This window comes from Hemiscyllium ocellatum, chromosome 30 (assembly GCF_020745735.1).
Source record: "Hemiscyllium ocellatum isolate sHemOce1 chromosome 30, sHemOce1.pat.X.cur, whole genome shotgun sequence".
NCBI classification, from domain to species: domain Eukaryota; kingdom Metazoa; phylum Chordata; class Chondrichthyes; order Orectolobiformes; family Hemiscylliidae; genus Hemiscyllium; species Hemiscyllium ocellatum.
The window spans coordinates 32,536,529-32,556,485 of NC_083430.1; the positions used below are offsets into that span (position 1 = coordinate 32,536,529).

Genomic DNA, 19,957 nt, shown 5'->3' on the forward strand with positions numbered 1-19,957 from the left:
TCAGTAAGGCATTCGACAAGGTTCCCCATGGGAGACTGATTAGCAAGGTTAGATCTCATGGAGTAAAGGGAGAACTAGCCACTTGGATACAGAGCTGGCTCAAAGGTAGAAGACAGAGGGTGGTGGTGGAGGGTTGTTTTTCAGACTGGAGGCTTGTGACCAGTGGAGTGCCACAAGGATCGGTGCTGGGTCCTCTACTTTTTGTCATTTACATAAATGATTTGGATGCGAGTATAAGAGGTACAGTTAGTATGTTTGCAGATGACACCAAAATTGGAGGTGTAGTGGACAGCTAAGAGGGTTACCTCAGATTACAACAGGATCTGGACCAGATGGGCCAATGGGCTGAGAAGTGGCAGATGGAGTTTAGTTTGGATAAATACCAAGTGCTGCATTTTGGGAAAGCAAATCTTAGCAGGGCTTATACACTTAATGTTAAGGTCCTAGGGAATGTTGCTGAACAAAGAGACCTTGGAGAGCAGGTTCATAGCTCCTTGAAAGTGGAGTCACAGGTAGATAGGATAGTGAAGAAGGCATTTGATAAGCTTTCGTTTATTGGTCAGAGTATTGAGTGCAGGAGTTGGGAGGTCATGTTGCGGCTGTACAGGACATTGGTTAGGCCACTGCTGGAACATTGCATGCAGTTCTGGTCTCCTTCCTATTGGAAAGGTATTATGAAAATTGAAAGGGTTCAGAAAAGATTTATAGGGATGTTGCCAGGGTTGGAGGATTTAAGCTATAGGGAGAGGCTGAATAGACTAGGGGCTGTTTTCCCTGGAGTGTCAGAGGCTGAGGGGTGACTTTATAGAGATTTACAAAATTATGAGGGGCCTGGATAGGATAAATAGACAAAGTCTTTTCCCTGGGGTCAGGAAGTCCAGAACGAGAGGGCATAGGTTTAGGATGAGAGGGGAATATACATAAAAGAGACCTAAGGGGCGACTTTTTCACACAGGGGGTGGTATTTGTATGGAATGAGCTGCCAGAGGATGTGGTGGAGGCTAGTACAATTGCAACATTTAAGAGGCATTTGGGTGGGTATATGAATAGGAAGGGTTTGGAGGGATATGAGCCGGGTGCTGGCAGGGAGGATTAGATTGGTTGGGATATCTGGTCGGCATGGATGTGTCGGAGTGAAGGGTCTATTTCCATGCTGTACATCTCTATGACTCTATGGCTCTACCTATCTGTCTCAGGAGCAAAGAACCCAGTTGAAAGTTTTGGTGCAGCAATATGAGGATATATGCAGGAATAAGATGGGGAGACTCATGCTATTGTGCTTAAGGTAGAAGTAGGGAATGCTATTCCTATAAAACAACACTCCTGCAGGTATAATTCTTTCAAAGCTGCACAAATCCAGAATTTCTCAACGCACATATCATCGAAACAAGTCAGAGCAAGTGGAATTCAACAATCATGTTATTTCCCAAACCTGACAGGACCCAATGATTTTGTGTGGACTATCAGAAGGTCAATGCCGTAACAAAATTAGACTTATACCTAATACCAAGATTGACGGACTGTATACAAGAAGTGGGACAGGTCAGTTACATCACAAAGCTGGACTTACTGCATGGTTATTGGCAGGTACCTTTATTAGAGAAAGTGAAAGCAGTTTCTGCATTTGTAACCCCAAAGTGGCTATATCAATTCAAAGTGAAGCCCTTTGGAATGAAGAACGCATCAGCCACATTCCAAAGACTCATGAACAGATTCTTTGTGTCAAACTGTGCAGTCTCTCTGGATGATATAGCGATCTTTAGCAAGTCATGGAAAGGTCACATGGTACAGTTGGCAGAGCTCTTTGAACGATTAAGAAAAGCAAAACTGGATACTAAACGAGTATTTTGGATCAGTATTTACTGTGGAAAAGGACATGGCAAATATAGAATGTCGGGAAATAGGTGGTAACAACTTGAAAAATGGTCATATTACAGAGGAGGAAGTGCTGGATGTCTTGAAAGACATAAAAGTGGATAAACCCCCAGGAACTGATCAGTTAATACAACATAGAACTTAGAAAAGTACAGCACAGAACAATCCCTTTGGCCCACGATATTGTGCCGTGGGTTAATCCTAATGTAAAATAAAATAACTTAAGCTACGCACCCCTCAACTCACTGCTATCCATGTGTATGTCCAGCAGTCACTTAAATGTCCCTAACAACTGTGCTTCCACCACCACCACTGGCAATGCATTCCATGCATTCACAACTCTCTACATAAAGAACCTTCCTCTGACATCCCCTCTATACCTTCCTTCTAATATCTTAAAACTATGGCCCCATTCAATCCTGCCCTGGGGAAAAGTCTCTGGCTATTGACTCTATCCATTCCTCTCATTATCTTGTACACCAAGATCAGGTCTCTTCTCTTCCTCCTTCTCTCCAGAGAGAAACGTCCAAGCTTATTCAAGCTTTCTTCATAAGGTATGCCCTCCAGTCCAGGCAGTATCCTGGTAAACCTTCTTTGCATCCTCTCCAAAGCCTCTGTATCTTTCCTATAGTAGGGTGACCAGAACAGGACACAATATTCCAAGTGTGATCTCACCAGGGACTTGTAGAGCTGTAGCAAAACCTCACGGCTCTTAAACATGATCCCCCTGTTAATGTAAGCCAAAACACCATTTGCTTTCTTAATAACCCCATCAACTTGGTTGACTACTTTGAGGGATCTATGTACTTGCACACCAAGATCCCTCTGTTCCTCCACACTGCCAAGAATCCTGTCTTTAATCACATATTCAGCATTCGAGTTTGACCTTCCAAAATGCATCCCTTTGCATTTATCCAGGTTGAACTCCATCGGCCATTTCTCAGCCCAGCTCTGCACCCTGTCTATGTCGTGCTGTAGCCTGCAATAGCCCTTGATACTATCGACGGCACCTCCAACCTTTGAGTCATCTGCAAATTTACTAACCCACCCGTCAACCTCCTTATCCAAGTTATTTATAAAAACTACAAAGAGCAGAGGCCTAAGATCAGAGTCCTGCAGGACCCCACTCAACACTGACCTCCAGGCAGGATACTTTCCAGCTACAACCACTCCCCTGCCTTCTGTCGGCCAACCAATTCTGAATCCAGATAGCCAAATCTCCCTGTATCCCATACTTCCTGACTTTATGAATGAGTCTACCATGGGAATCTTATCAAATGCCTTGCTGAAGTCCATATAGCCCACATCCACTGTTTGACCTTTGTCAACCTGTCTTGTCACCTCCTCAAAGAACTCAATAAGATTTGTGAGGCATGACCTGTCCCTCGCAAAGCCAAGCTGGCAGTCTTTAATCACACTGTGCTTTGCCAAATCGTCATAAATCCTATCACTTAGAATTCTTTCCAAAACTTTTCTGGCCACAGATGTAAGACTGACTGGTCTGTAATTGCCAGGGACTTCCCTATTACCCTTCTTGAAAAGAGGAACAAGATTTGCCTCCTTCCAATTCTCCGGTACGACTCCCGTGGAGAGTGAGGAGGCAAAGATCTTCGCCAGTGGCTTAGAAACCTCCTTTCTCACTTCCCGAGCAGCCTAGGATAAATCTGGTCTGGCCCTGGGGACTTATCAATCTTAATGTTTTCCAAAATTTCCAGCACATCAACTTCATCAATCTCAATCTGGTCAAGCCTGTATCCCAACTCCTCAAAGTTGTCATTCACAACAAGGTCCCTTTCCTTTGTGAAAGCTGAAGAAAAAAACTCATTTACAGCTTCCCCTTTCTGCTCAGAATCCATGCACAAGTCTCCTCCACTATCCCTGATCGGCCCTACCTTCTCCCTGATCATTCTCTTATTCCTCTCATATGAGTAAAATGCCTTTGGGTTCTCCCTAATCCTTCCCGCCAAACTTTTTTTGTGCCCCCTCCAGCTGTCCTCAGTCCATTGCTGAGTTCCTTTCTCACAAGCCTGTAATCCTCTAAAGCTGTGCTAGATCTTTGCTTCCTCCACCTTACGTATGCTGCCTTCTTCCTTTTGACGAGAAGCTCCTCTGTTCTCGTCATTCAAGGTTGGTTAATCTTACCTGTCTCAGACTAAAAAATTCATGCATCACTCCGAAAAACTGCTCCTTAAATAGTTTCCACATGTCTGCTGTGCCCTGTCTGTAGAACAATTGCTCCCAGTCTGTACTTCCCAACTCCTGTCTGAAAGCGTCATAATTTCTTTTTCCCCAATGAAATATCTTCCCTCGGTACCTGTTCCTTTCCCTCTCCAAAGCTATGGTAAATGTCAGGCAGTTGCAATCACTGTCACCAAAGTGTTCTCCCACCATGAGATCTGACACCTGTCCTGGCTCATTGCTGAGAACCAAATCCAAAATGGCCTCTCCCCTCATTGGTCTGTCTACATACTGAGTAAGGAAACCCTCCTGACAAAAACGGCTCCATCCAAACCATCTGCACATAGGAGGTTCCAGTCGATATTGGGAAAGTTGAAATCACTCATAACAACAACCCTGCTACATCTGCAATTTTTCAGAATCTGCCCACCTATGAATTCTTCAATCTCTCTACTGCTATTAGGGAATCTGTAGAAAACCCCCAATGAGGTGACTGTTCCCTTACTGTTCCTAACTTCCCCCTATACTGACACAGTAGACAAACCTTCCTCTGCAAACTTTGTTTCTGTAGCTGTGCCAAACCATTTCCTCTTTTTCCACACTCCCTGTTCTTTTTAAATTTCTAAACCCTGGAACATCAAGTAACCATGTGAAACCCATGTCTCCGTTATGGCCACAACATCATAGCCCCAAGTACTGAACCATGCTCTAAGTTCATCACTTTTATTTCTGACATTGCTTGCATTAAAGCAGATACACTTTAACCGAGCCCTTTGTTTCATCACGTGAGAAACCTTCCCATAGATTCAGTACATCCTGTCACTGCCTCATCTGCAACTGCCCCCTATCAGATATGTGGCTCAGATTCCCATTTCTCTGCCAAACTAGTTTAATCCCTCCCGAATCACACAAGCAAATCTCCTATTTGTACCCTAGTACTCAGTGGGAAGCCAGAGAAGTGATTGCTGGGTCTCTTATTGAGAGATTCGTATCAACAATAGTCACAGGTGAGGTGCCGGAAGACTGGAGGTTGACTAACGTGGTGCTACTATTTAAGAAAGTTGGTAAGGACAAGCCAGGGAGTTATAAACCAGTGAGCCTGACGTCGGTGGTGGGCAAGTTGTTGAAAGAATCCTGAGGGACAGGATGTCCACATATTTGGAAAGGCAAGGACTGATTAGGGATAGTCAACATGGCTTTATGCGTGGGAAATCATGTCTCACAAATTTGATTGAGTTTTTTGAAGAATTAACAAAGAGGATTGATGAGGGCAGAGCAGTGGATGTGATCTATATGGCATTCATCAAGGTTCCCCATGGGAGACTGGTGAGCAAAGTTAGATCTCATGGAATACAGGGAGAACTAGCCAAACTGGCTCAAAAGAGAAGTCAGAGGGTGGTGGTGGAGGGTTGTTTTTCAGACTGAAGGCCTGTGACCAGTGAAGTGCCATAAGGATTGGTTCTGGGCCACTACTTTTCATCATTTATATAAATGATTTGGATATGAACATAAGAGGTATAGTTAGTAAGTTTGCAGATGACACCAAAATTGGAGGTGTAATGGACAGCGAAGAAAATTACCTCAAATTACAATGGGAGCTTGATCAGATGGGCCAGTGGGCTGAGGAGTGGCAAATGGAGTTTTTGGGAAAGCAATTTTTAGCAGGACTTACACATTTAATGGTAAGATCCTAGGGAGTGTTGCTGAACAAAGAGACCTTGGAGCGCAGGTTCATAGCCTCTTGAAAATGGAAACGCCAACAGACAGGATGGTGAAGAAGGCATTTGGTATGCTTTCCTTTATTGGTCAGAGTATTGAGTACAAGAGTTGGGAGTCATATTGCAGCTGTACAGGACATTGGTTAGGCCATTGTTGGAATATTGCGTACAATTCTGGTCTCCTTCCTGTTGGAAAGATGTTGTGAAACCTGAAAGGGTTCCGAAAAGATTTACAGTGTTGGATGATTTGAGTGATATGAAGGTTGAATAGGCTAGGGCTGTTTTCCCTGCAGCATCGGAGGCTGAGTGGTGACTTTATAGAGGATTATAAAATCATGAGAGTCATGGATAGGATAAATAGACAAAGTCCTTTCCATGGGGAGGGGAAGTCCAGAACTAGAGGGCGTAGGTGTAGCGTGAGAGGGAAAGATATAAAAGAGACCTAAGGGGTACTGACCTTACAACATTTTAATGTTCATGCAATGAACAATATATTAGAGACATTTCTGCATCTTCTCATGAATCTTTCATCCCGTGTGAAATAACTTCACAGAAATAACTTGATGGTATCCCATCATCAAGTCACCCTTTCATAAGATGTGTCCAGTACATAGACACTGACTAGCCAGCTCAGAGTTAGTCCTTCGAGTGAGGAGAATCCCTGCTATCTGTCAGTCAGGACTCCCTGATTGGCCAAATTGACACCCCCAATCAAGGAACCCATACTTAATGAGATCGACCTGACCAACCCCAGTCCAATCACTTCACCGCAATAATCAAGAATCAGTCTAACTCTGCCTTAAAATATTTTTAAAATTAAATTAAAAAACAGAACCAAAACGTAATCATCTTCACATTGCTACCTGAACCATAAGCTAATTAGTCCAAGGTCAATGATCAAATAGGCAAATACTTGGCTCACACTGGTGTAGAAGAAACAGGAGACATCAAACAACCAAATTAACAGCCTCACTTTATAAGTGCTCAAAGTACTTAATTAAATAAGGTCCATGCATCTTGAAGGTAAAATTAACACATCGTAATCTAACAGTATATCATAGGCTTCTTTACCACTACTACCCTGCGGCCCGTTATCAGAAAGACAAGCACATCATTGCCTTCCTGATAGCTTGTTATACTGTTACTAGAAACACAAAAAGACTCAGGTTATTCTGCAATAAAAGTATACAAAATTCCTCAATTTATCTGGTTTTTTTGGCCCAGGTTGACAGAAAGCACAGATCAGATTTCTGTACTTAAAAAGGATTATTAATTATTACAACTAAATAGATTCTACTATAATTATGATCCATTGACATTTAACTCTTCAAATTAAAACTTTAATCGCCTCATGAATCTGCCCACGCTACCCCCCCCCCCCCCGCCCCCGTCCACCCATACACACACACACACACACACATATATGCAAATAGATGTGTACAGACAGACTCAAAAAAGCTTTGTTACAGATGGTGGGACAAAACTTAGAAAGCAGTTCACTGGTTCCTGGCCACACCATTCTGCCAGATGATCCATTTGACTTAGCAGGACTTGCTGTTCATCAATTTCTCGCTTCTCCACATACCTTCACTTGCTAGCTGGAAGCACTGAGCAACTGGCTCATAGTTTATGAAGTCTCTGACTTATTGATTAAGAACTTATAGCAACAGGAGATGGAAAATAAACCAACTTCCTTCAGGTTTTACGTATTTTTCTGCAAGGCTAAATTATCTTTCTTTCCAGTGCTTTGAAGGTTTCTGGTTGTCCCATTCACATCCATAAATTGTTCAGTTACCTGGGAGGTAATCACATGGTTGATGGCAGACAGAACATGTCTGGGAACTATAGACCAGTTTGGAAAGACAGGGTTTGATTAGAAACAGTCAGCATGGCTTTGTGAGTGGGAGATCATGCCTCACATATTTATTAGAGTTCTTTGATGAAGTGATCAGGAAGATTGACAAGGGCAGGGCAATAGACATAGTCTACATAGATTTCAGTAAGGCCTTTGATAAGGTTCCACATGGTCGGCTGTTCCGGAAAGTTAGCTTACATGGAATCCAATGGATAGCTGACAAATTGGATACAAAATTGGCTTATGGTAGGAAGCTGAAGGTAATGGTGGAAGGATGCTTATTGGCTGGAGATCTGTGACTAGTGGATTGACTCATGAGTCAGTGCTGGGCCCGTTACTGTTTGTAAATTATATACATATTTTGGATGAGAATATACAAGGCGAGATTAATACGTTTGCTGATGGCACTAAAGTAGACGATATCGTGGAGAGTGAGAAAGATTACCAGAAATTGCAGTAGAACCTTGATCAGCTAAGGGAGTGGGCTGAGAAATGGCAATTGGAGTTTAATCTAAATAAGTATGATGTCTTGCATTTTGGAAAGTCAAATCAAGGTAGGAGTTTCATGGTGAATGGTAGGGCCTCATGGAGTGTAGTGGAACAGAAAGACCTTGGAGTTCAGGTACACAGTTTTCTGAAAGTGGAGTCGCAGGTAGACAGGGCAGTGAAGAACGCTTTTGGCACACTGGCCTTCATCAGTCAGGGCATTGAGTATAGAAGTTGGGAAGTTATGTTGCAATTATATCTGACATTGGTGAGGCCAATGGAGTATTGTGTTCAGTTTTGGTCACCTTGTTATAGAAAGGATGTTATTAAACTGGAAAGAGTGGCGAAGAAATTTACAAGTATGTTGCCTGGACTCGTGAATTATAGGGAGAGGTTGGACAGGCTAGGACTTTTTTCTTTAAAGTGTAAACGACTGAGGGGGGATTTTATGGAGGTGTATAAAGATCATTATAGGCATGGATAGGGGGTATGCACTCAGTGTAAAATCCTGACGGGCATTTGTTTTGCATAGAGGGTGGTAAGCATACAGAATGAGCTGCCAATGGAAGTGGTTTAGGCAAGTACATTAACAACATTTAAAAGGCATTTGGACAAATTCATGGATAAAAAAGAATTAGAAGGATACAGGCCAAGTGCAAGGAAATGGGGTTAATGTGGATGGACTATAGGGGTTCAAAACTAGAAAGCATAATTTTAAGGTGAGAAGAGAACAATTTAAAAGGGTTGGCATGGGCCAGTTTGGGCCAAAGGGCCTGAATTCAGGCTGTAGGACTCCATGACTCTATGACAGTCACTGGTCATCACTGCACAGACCAATCAGTTACTTGTTGTCAAGTGGATCTCATTTTGCACACACTGCCAGGCTCCAGTTCATCTGTAACTCAATATACCCCCACTTGTTGAACAAACAACCAAGTAAAGAGCAAATACAATAAGTGGTTGTCGCTCGATTGTTTTAGGAAGTGCAACAGTTCCTTTCACAATCTTTTATTTTTAAAATAGTCCTTTTTACACCCCCCACCAACCCAACCTCCACCCCCGGCACCTTCCCCTGCAACCACAGGAAATATAAAACTTGCGCCCACACCTCCACACTCACTTCCCTCCAAGGCCCCAAGGGATCCTTCCATATCCGCCACAAGTTCACCTGTACCTCCACACACATCATCTATTGCATCCGCTGCACCCGATGTGGCCTCCTCTATATTGGGGAGACAGGCCGCTTACTTGCGGAACGCTTCAGAGAACACCTCCGGGCCGCCCGAACCAACCAACCCAATCACCCCATGGCTCAACACTTTAACTCTCCCTCCCACTCCACCGAGGACATGCAGGTCCTTGGACTCCTCCACCGGCAGAACACAACTACACGACGGCTGGAGGAGGAGCGCCTCATCTTCCGCCTGGGAACCCTTCAACCACAAGGTATGAATTCAGATTTCTCCAGTTTCCTCATTTCCCCTCCCCCCACCTTGTCTCAGTCGGTTCCCTCAACTCAGCACCGCCCTCCTAACCTGCAATCCTCTTCCTGACCTCTCCGCCCCCACCCCACTCCGGCCTATCACCCTCACCTTGACCTCCTTCCACCTATCCCACCTCCATCGCCCCTCCCCCTAGTCCCTCCTCCCTACCCTTTATCTTAGCCTGCTTGGCTCTCTCTCTCTCTTATTCCTGATGAAGGGCTTATGCTCGAAACGTCGAATTCTCTATTCCTGAGATGCTGCCTGGCCTGCTGTGCTTTGACCAGCAACACATTTGCAGCTTTTCCCATTTTAGTCCACATTCAATAGTACACAAAAAAAGATACACACTTCTCAGTATCAACATGTTAACTCTGATTTGAGTACAAACACAACCTAAGCTCTCTAAATAACATCTTTTCCCAGTCATTTACCATGGAAAGATAAATGCAGATTTTTAAAATTTTTGCACCAAAATCATGAATTTAATGCCATTCCCATTTTATATTTCATCTGCCATGATCTTGTACATGAACATTACCTGTCCATATCGTTTCATAACCTCAATATAAAGTCCCATAGGTTACTTTCACAATCAATTTAATGTTCTGAGAAAATTTACATTTGTTACGATATTAAAAACTGAGACCCCAATGTTGATCCACGTTATATTCCTCCATGTTAGAGCCTGCAATCTCACAAATGACCGATATATTCCTTCTCTGTTTTACAATTACTAACCCTTTCTCATAAAGTCACAGAGTCATAGAGCATGGACACAGACCCTTGGGTTCAATTCATCCATGCTAACCAGGTTTCCCAAACTAAGCTAGTCCCACTTGCCTGCACTTGGCCCATACCTGTCCAAATCTTTCTTCTTCGTGTACCTGTCCAAATGTGTTTTAAATGTACCTGACTCTACAATTCCCTCTGGCAGTTCATGGCACATATGAACCACCACCCATGTGAAAACATTGCCCCTCAGGTCCCTTTTATACTTTACTCCTCTTACCATAAAATTATGCATTCTAGTTTTGAACTCCCCTAGCCTAGGGAAAAGGTCTTTGCTGTTCACCTTATCCATGCCCTTCATGATTTCATAAACTTCTATAAGATCATTCTTAACCTCTTACACTCCAGTATAAAGTGTCCCAGCCTATCCAGCCTATCCTTAGAACTCAAACTCTCCAGTCCCAGTAACAGCCTTGGAAATCTTTTCTGCACTCTTTTCAATAAAATATCACTCCTATAACAGGTGGCCAGAATTGTACGCAGTACTCCAAAAGTGGCCTCACCAATGTCCTGTACAGCCACAACATGACATTCCAACTATTATACTCAATAGTCTGAGCAGTGAAGGCAAACTTACTAAGAAACCTCATGACCACCCTGTCTAGCTGTGACACAATTTCCAAGGAAGTACTGGCAATCCAATGAACCTAAATTTTGTGTAACTAGCTTTTGAATGACTCATGTACCAAAGATTTTTGAAAATAAACACACATTACATCCACCTGTGCCTCCTGCTCTACCCTATGAGTTAGAGGCTGAATCAAAACAAGTTTGAGGATAAATCAAAACGAGTTCGAGATAAATCAAAATGCTGAACAGAACTTGCTTTTTGTCAATCAATTTGGATGCTGTCTCATCATGTTGCAATTGAGCAGTTGCTGAAATTTCTATTCAATATGTTGAGAGACCTTATTACACATGTCTTTAGCTGGTGGAACTTGAAATGAGGCTTCCTAGCTCAGAGCAGGGATGCTACCACTTCTACAAGAATCCCAAGAGCTTTAATAGGCTATTTTCTTCTCATCCTATTCAGACATGTAATTATGTTCCTATGGAACTAGTGGGGCTTGGTAGAGGGATAAAGACACTACCACTGTGTCAGATGAGCCCTTAATCCAACTGCTCTAATAGATATTTTCTGGATCAACCTCTTCAGAGATGTTGTTGTACACTTCTGGAGCAGTTGCGGTATGATCTGACATAGGGACATGCCCATTGCACTACAAGACACCTGAATATAATTGTATTCATATCACATTCCCATTTTAGATTCCCACAGTTTCCCCAAAGTTTTCAGTTTTCCATTTTTCCATTTTTTTTAATAGGCAAGTTATACTTAGAGCCATAGAGTCATAGAGATGTACAGCACGGAAAGAGACTCTTCGGTTCAACCCATCCATGCCGACCAGATATCCCAACCCAATCTAGTCCCACCTGCCAGCACCCGGCTCATATCCCTCCAAACCCTTCCTTTTCATATACCCATCCAAATGCCTTTTAAATGTTGCAATTGTACCAGCCTCCACCACATTTTCTGGCAGCTCATTCCATATAAATACCATCCTTTGCGTGAAAAAGTTGTCCCTTAGATCTCTTTTTTCTCTTTCCCCTCTCACCCTAAACCTATGCCCTCTGGTTCTGGACTCCCCGATCCCAGGGAAAAGACTTTGCCTAATTACCCTATCCATGCCCCTCATAAATTTGTAAACCTCTATAAGGTTACCCCTCAGCCTCCGACGCTCGAGGGAAAACAGCCCCAGCCTGATCAGCCTCTCCCAGTAGCTCAGATCCTCCACCCCTGGCAACATTCTTGTAAATATTTTCTGAACCCTTTCAAGTTTCACAACATCCTTCTGATAGGAAGGAAACCAGCATTGCATGCAATATTCCAACAGTGACCTAACCAATGTCCTGTACAACCACAACATGATCTCTCAACTCCTGTACTCAATACTCTGACCAATAAACAAAATCATACCAAACGCCTTCTTCACTATCCTATCTACCTGCGACTCCACTTTCAAGGAGCTATGAACCTGCACTCCAAGGTCTTTTTGTTCAGCAACACTCCCTAGGACCTTACCATTAAGTTATACATCCTGCTAAGATTATCTTTCCCAAAATGCAGCACCTCGCATTTATCTAAATTAAACTCCATCTGCCACTTCTCAGCCCATTGGCCCATCTGGTCCAGATCCTGTTGTAATCTGAGGTAACCCTCTTCGCTGTCCACTACACCTCCAATTTTGGTGTCTCATCTGCAAACTTACTAACTGTACCTCTTATGCTCGCATCCAAATCATTTATGTAAATGACAAAAAGTAGAGGACCCAGCACCGATCCTTGTGGCACTCCACTGGTCACAGGCCTCCAGTCTGAAAAACAACCCTCCACCACCACCCTCTCTCTTCTACCTTTGAGCCAGTTCTATATCGAAATGGCTAGTTCTCCCTGTATTCCATGAGATCTAACCTTGCTAATCAGTCTCCCATGGGGAACCTTGTCGAACACTTAACTGAAGGCCATATAGATCACATCTACTGCTCTGCCCTCATTGATCTTCTTTGTTACATCTTCAAAAAACTCAATAAAGTTTGTGAGATATGATTTTCCATGTGCAAAGCCATGTTGACTATTCCGAATCAGTCCTTGCTTTTCCAAATACATGTACATCCTTTCCCTCAGAATTCCCTTCAACAACTTGCCCACCACTGAGGTCAGGCTTACCGGTCTATAGTTCCCTGGCTTGTCTTTACCGCCCTTCTTAAACAGTGGCACCACGTTTGCCAGCCTCCTGTCTTCTGGCACCTCACCTGTGGCTATCGATGGTACAAATATCTCAGCAAGAGGCCCAGCAATCACTTCACTAGCTTCACTAGCTGCACTAACAGAGTTCTCGGGTACACCTGATCAGGTCCTGGGGATTTATCCACTTTTACACGTTTAAAGACATCCAGCACTTCCTCCTCTGTAATCTGCATATTTTGCAAGATGTCACCATCTATTTCCCTACAGTCTATATCTTCCATATCCTTTCCACAGTAAAAACTGATGCAAAATATTCATTTAGTATCTCCCCCATTTTCTGTGGATCCATACAAAGGCACCTTGCTGATCTCTGAGGAACCCCAATTCTTTCCCTAGTTACCTTTTTGTCCTTAATATATTTGTAAAAACCCTTTGGATTTTCCTTATATCTATTTGCCAAAGCTATCTCATGTCCCCATTTTGCCCTCCTGATTTCCCTCTTAAGTATACTCCTACTTCCTTTATACACTTCTAAGGATTCACTCGATCTATCCTGTCTATACCTGACATATGCTTCCTTCTTTTTCTTAACCAATCCCTCAATTTCTTTAGTCATCCAGCATTCTCTATACCCATCAGCCTTCCCTTACACCCTGACAGGAATATATTTTCTCTGGATTCTGGTTATCTAATTTCTGAAGGCTTTCCATTTTCCAGCCGTCCCTTTACCTGCGAACATCTGCCTCCAATCAGCATTCAAAAGTTTTTACCTAATACCATCAAAATTGGCCTTTCTCCAATTTGGAATTTCAACTTTTAGATCTGGTCGGTCCTTTTCCATCACTATGTTAAAACAAATAGAATTATGGTCACTGGCCCCAAAGTGCTCCCCCACTGACACCTCAGTCACCTGCCCTGCCTTATTTCCCAGGAGTACGTCAAGTTTTGCACCTTCTCTAGTAGGTACATCCACATACTGAATCAGAAAATTGTCTTGTACACACTTAAGAAATTCCTCTCCATCTAAACCTTTAACACTATGGCAGTCCCAATCAATGTTTGGAAAGTTAAAATCCCCTACCACAACTACCCTATTATTCTTACAAGTAGCTGAAATCTCCTTACAAGTTTGTTTCTCAATTTCCCTCTGACTATTGGGGGGTCTATAATACAATCCCAATAAGGTGATCATCCCTTTCTTATTTCTCAGTTCCACCCAAATAACTTTCCTGGAATATCCTCCCTCAGCACAGCTGTCATGCTATCCCGTATCAAAAATGCTACGCCCCGCCCTCTCTTGCCTCCCTTTCTATCCTTCCTGTAGCATTTGTATCCCAGAACATTAGGTTGCCAGTCCTGCCCATCCCTGAGCCATGTTTCTGTAATTGCTATAATATCCCAGTCCCATGTTCCTAACCATGCCCTGAGTTCACCTGCCTTCCCTGTTAGGTCCCTTGCATTGAAATAAATGCAGTTTAATTTATTAGTCCTACCTTGTCGCTGCCTGTCCTGACCGTTTGACTCACTTCTGTTCTCAGCTGTACCAGTCTCTGATCGATCTCTTTCCTCACTATCTCCCTGGGTCCCACCCCCACCCCCTCGCCTAACTCTCTGTAATCTCCCTTAAGAGTCTCAACTTTTTCCCTTCCAATGTCGTTGGTTCCAATGCGGACAATGACCTCCTGCTGGCCCCTCTCCCCCGTCAGAAAATTTGCACCCTCTCTGAAACATCCTTGATCCTGGCACCAGGGTAACAATACACCACTCTGCTTTTTCTCTGCTGGCCACAGAAACGTCTGTCTGTACCTCTGACTACAGAATCCCTTAACACAATTGATTTCTTGGAAGCCGACGTACCCCCTCATTGCATTAAAGCCAGTTTCAATACCAGAAACTTGGCTGTTTGTGCTACGTTCCCCTCAGAATCCATCACCCCCTACATTTTCCAAAACAACATACCCGTTTGAAATGTGTATATCCACAAAAGGCTCCTGCCCTAGGTGCCGACCTCTCTTACCCTTCCTGGAGTTAACCCATCTATGTGACTGTATCTGAGACTTTCCCCCCTTCCTATAACTGCCATCCATCACATACTGTTGCTGTTACAAATTCCCCATTGCTTCTATCTGCCCCTCCAACCGATCCACTCGATCTGATAAGATTCGCATCCAACAGCATTTATGGCAGATATAATCCACAAGAACCCTTCAACTCTCTTTAAACTCCCACATCTGACAAGAAGTACATATCACTGCAAGGTCCATTTTTGCACCTTCACAATCTACAGACCCAGAAAATAACACCTTCTTATTCCTCTACAAACACTGCCCCAGGTTAAATTAATTGTTATGGCTTATATTTTAAGTTTAATCAAGAGACTTATCTCCAAAAACATATAATCAAGAAAGAATCCACTATACTCACTACTGCAGCCTCTCTCGGACAGACTTAAAACAACAATTAACTTACCCGATTCTGTGCTGTGAACTTTGCCCAACAGTTCCTCCAAGATTAGTTGTGAATTTCACTGGTTGTTAATTTTCCCAGATGCACTCTGATATCCAGCGATACACGAAATCAAACAGCAAAGGCGGTAACTGTGCAGGTTCTCTCACTCTCTCTCTCTCTCTCTCTCTCCTGCACTGTAAATGCTGCAATATTTTCAGCATCTTCAAATTCCTGGATGCTTGGGGAGGTAGGGATGTCAACAACATCAGAGACAAACATCAGAGGGAAGTCTGCCATTTTCTCCTGGCAGATGGAGTCAAGCCATTCGTTCTGAAACACAAGAAAGTGCTTCCAACTATTCCTAGAAATAAATCATTCCAGGTTACAATATTCAATTAATAAAATACCTATCACATTAATTTTGATACAGTAACATTGACAGTTCCGGAGTGAAGGATATCCATTTTAGTTCAACACTAACACAAAAAATTGGATAATCCTATGATCCAACAATCCAACCTTTTGGGAATGTATATGCATGAACGTGAATGCATCCAAAATCATGCTGTGATTTCCCCTTGTGAGCAACTTGTAGGGATCAATAGAAATGCGTTAGAAAGGGAATTAATTTCAGGTACTCAATTGTATCTACAAATGTTTAGACAACGTAAGGAATACATCACCGAGGACCATGAATGGGCAAGGTGCTCAATCACAACCAGATTATTTCTACATCCTCCAAAATGATTGGTCGGCATTTTTCTGCCAATAGAAATTCAGGATTGGAACAGAAAAAAACTTCACACTGAGTTATACTGACCTACTTATTTCCTGTGACCCTGCATTACTCACCATCTCTATAAAATCTGCCATTGACATTATCGTACAGATCTGGTGTAGCATGACAGTTTGTTACAGGGTTTTGTTTCATATGTGTCATGTGTCATGTTCCAGAATTGACTCCAAGGTTTCTCCATCCAACTTCTTATTAAGGAAAAATGCAATATTTTTCGACCACACTTCTGGAATCCTTTCACCAATTAAAATTAACATGAAGTTACTCAATTATAAATCAGAAGTATAAGTCCATTCTAACATGCTGAACAAAGGACAATGCTCATCAGATAAAGCTTACACTCATCCACTAGCAAATGTGGCAACATTACCTGAATACACCTCAAATTTTCTGTATTCTTTCAAATTCCTGCAGCAAATTAATTTTTACTCAATTATCAATTGGTTAGGCCACTGTTGAAAAATTGCGTGAAATTCTGGTCTCCTTCCTATCGGAAAGATGTTGTGAAACTTGAAAGAGTTCAGAAAAGATTGACAAGGATGTTGGCAGTGTTGGAGGATCTGAGCTATAGGGAGAGGCTGAACAGGCTGGGGCTGTTTTCCCTGGAGCATCGGAGGCTGAAGGGCATGGATAGGATAAATAGACAAAGTCTTTTCCATGGGATCAGGGAATCCAGAACTAGAGGGCATAGATTTAGGGTGAGAGGGGAAAGATATAAAAGAGACCTGAGGGGCAACTTTTTCGTGCAGAGGATGGTACGTGTATGGAATGAGCTGCCAGAGGATGTGGTGGAGGTTGGTACAATTGCAACATTTAAGAGGCATTTGGATGGGTATATGAATAGGAAGGGTTTGGAGGGATATGAGCCGGGTGCTGGCAGGTAGGACTCGATTGGGTTGGGATATCTGGTCGGCATGGGAAGGTTGGACCGAAGGCTCTGTTTCCATGCTGTACATCTCTATGACTATGACTCTATTTATTTATTTTATAATTTATTTTAATTTATTTTAAACATGTTAAATGACTGTCATTCTTCTACATAAATACATATTATAAAATTGCTTGTATCTGCCTCACCATTGCTGAAGTGAAAACTTTATATAGTTTGTAACATTTTAATAGTGACGCAAAGCCTGTAGCATTTGTGGTTCAGGGGCACTTCCACGACAGTTAAGGACAGAATTACCACTTCAGAGCATTGATAACATAATATAGAGACAAACATCAGTGCAGTACAAAACAATGTTATAAGATTATCTAAAGCATCATATTTTGGAATATTTCCTAACATGCCTTTTGAAGATTTTAACTTGACGCCTTCTACAGGCACTGATTATCAAATCAGAAGAAATAACATAGAACGAAGAACTGTGCAGGGCCTTTGGCCCTCGATGTTGTACTGACCTTATACCCTACTCTAAGATCAAACTAACCTACATACCCTTCATTGTACCATCTTCCATTTGCCTATCTTATGGAGAAATTGGCCCAATAAATTAGAGATCACAAAGCACAGTTCGACGTGAAATTAACAAACAGTATATTAGTATGGAGCTATTGCGGAACAGAAAGTGACAAAGTTAAAACAGCACAGACAGTACATCCAGGTAGCCGAGAATTCTCTTCCCCAAGTTGAGGATGAAGCCAAGTTTTATAGGAATCTCGTACAATAAGGTTAATAAAAATGCGGAAAGAGACAATGTACTTGCAAATGAAGTAATCCAGTATCAATGATGATAATTGTAAAACAGTTCTCGGAAGAATGTCCTGACTGTCGATACAATGTAACATCTTGACAGTATCAGTGAGTTCTCAATGAGATCAGGAGATTCCAGCTCTCTTTGTAGGTAGGTGAGAATGTCTCTTTTGAAACAATAAGGTGCTTCCATTGTTCCTGTCCTGTGAGCAATGTCCTCTGGTGCCTCTCCATCTGACCTGTCCGTTGTGTGACTTCCGTATTGCTGTTATGAGACTGCTCTCAGGGCTTTGGGACAGCTGTGTGGCCCGGGTATTGTTAGTGTGTTTTGGAAAGTGTAATCCCTTGTCTGCGAGTGACTATAGTTCTGTCTAGTTTCACTTGTCAACCTGTTTGGTCACTGTTGAGGCATTCTGGGTGTTCCTGGTATAGTTTGGCCAAGTTTGCTTTCCTATATTCTGTGTGGGACGGGTGGCAGATCTTTTCCCACACTATCTAAGACTTGCTAAAATGTCCCTAATATATCTAACTCTACTACCACCACTGGCAGTGTATTCCACGTACTCACCACTCTCGATGTAAAGAACCTCCTTCTGACATCTCCCCTAAACCTTCCTCCCCTCTCACCTTAAAATTATTTCCTCTCAGGGTAGTCATTTCTCACCTGGGAGACGGTCTCTGGCTATCCATTCTATCCAGGTCTCTCATCATCTTGTTCACCTCTATCAAGTCACCTCGCATCCTCTTGTCTCCCTCAACTTTACTTCATATGACATGCCCTCCAGTCCAGGCAGCATCCTGGTAAATCTCCCATGCATGCTCTCTAAAGCTTCCACATGCTTCCTATATTGAGACAAGCAGAACTGAACACAATATTCCAAGTGTGGTCTAACCAGGGGCTCTATAGAGCTGCAGCATAAACTTGCATCTTAAACTCGATCACCCTGCTAATGAAAGCCTACACACCACTCACCTTCTTAACAACTCTATCAACTTAGGTGGCAACTTTGAGGATCTATGGACATGGATCCCAAGATCCCTCTGTTCCTCCACACTGCCAAGAATCCTGCCTTTAACCCTGTAATATACATTCAAATTTGACCTTCCAAAATGAATCACTCAACACTTTTTCAGGTTGTGCATTTCCCTGAGAATATCTGTTCCCAGTTTAGGTGCCCCAGTTCCTGCCTAATAGCATTGTAATTACCCCTCTCCCAATTAAATACATTCCCATTCTATCTGCTCCTATTCCTCTCCATGAGTATAGTAAAGGTCAGGGAGTTGTGATCTCTATCACAGAAATGCTCTCTCACCAAGAGATCTGACAGCTGGCATGGTTCGTTGCCAAGCACTAAATCCAATATGGCCTCCCCTCTATTCAGCCTATCTACATATTGGGCCAGGAACCCTTCTTGGACACATCTGACAAAACCTGCTCCATTCAAACTATTTGAACTAAGGATGCTCCGATCAATAGTACAGGAGTTAAAGTCACCATGACAACAATCCTGCTACATCTGCATCTTTCCAAAGTCAGCCTCCCAAACTGCTTTTCTGTGTCTCTGTTGCCATTGGAGGGTCTGTACAAAACTCCCAATAAAGTGACTGCTCCTTTCCTGTTTCTGACTTCCACCTAACTAGTAACTCAATCAAACCTCTTCAGCATTTCATTAACATTTTTCCGTTTTCCTTTAACACTTCTCTGCCCAGGTGAAATTTTCCCAGTATACTGAGCCTCTTCACTTCATTACATTTTCTCGTCCGTACCATTAATCTCTCAATGACCAAAATAAATACCTACGTCTGTTCATGGTGCCTGAACTGGAAGCTGGGGTTTTGTGTGTGCATTCATCCTGACTTCATCAATATTCCTTTCTACAGACT

At 42.7% G+C, this 19,957-nt stretch overlaps 1 protein-coding gene across 1 annotated transcript in view; it reads right to left on the reverse strand.

Annotated features, from left to right (window-relative positions):
* Positions 1-19,114, reverse strand: part of LOC132829850 (amine sulfotransferase-like) — a 42,793-nt gene extending 23,679 nt beyond the window's left edge. The window contains exons 1-3 of the mRNA XM_060847231.1: positions 19,047-19,114; positions 16,434-16,611; positions 15,603-15,911 (exon numbers count right to left, since the gene is read on the reverse strand). The gene's annotated coding sequence lies outside the window, so the exon portion shown is untranslated. The remainder of the gene's footprint in view (positions 1-15,602; positions 15,912-16,433; positions 16,612-19,046) is intronic.
* Positions 19,115-19,957: the final 843 nt, after the last annotated feature.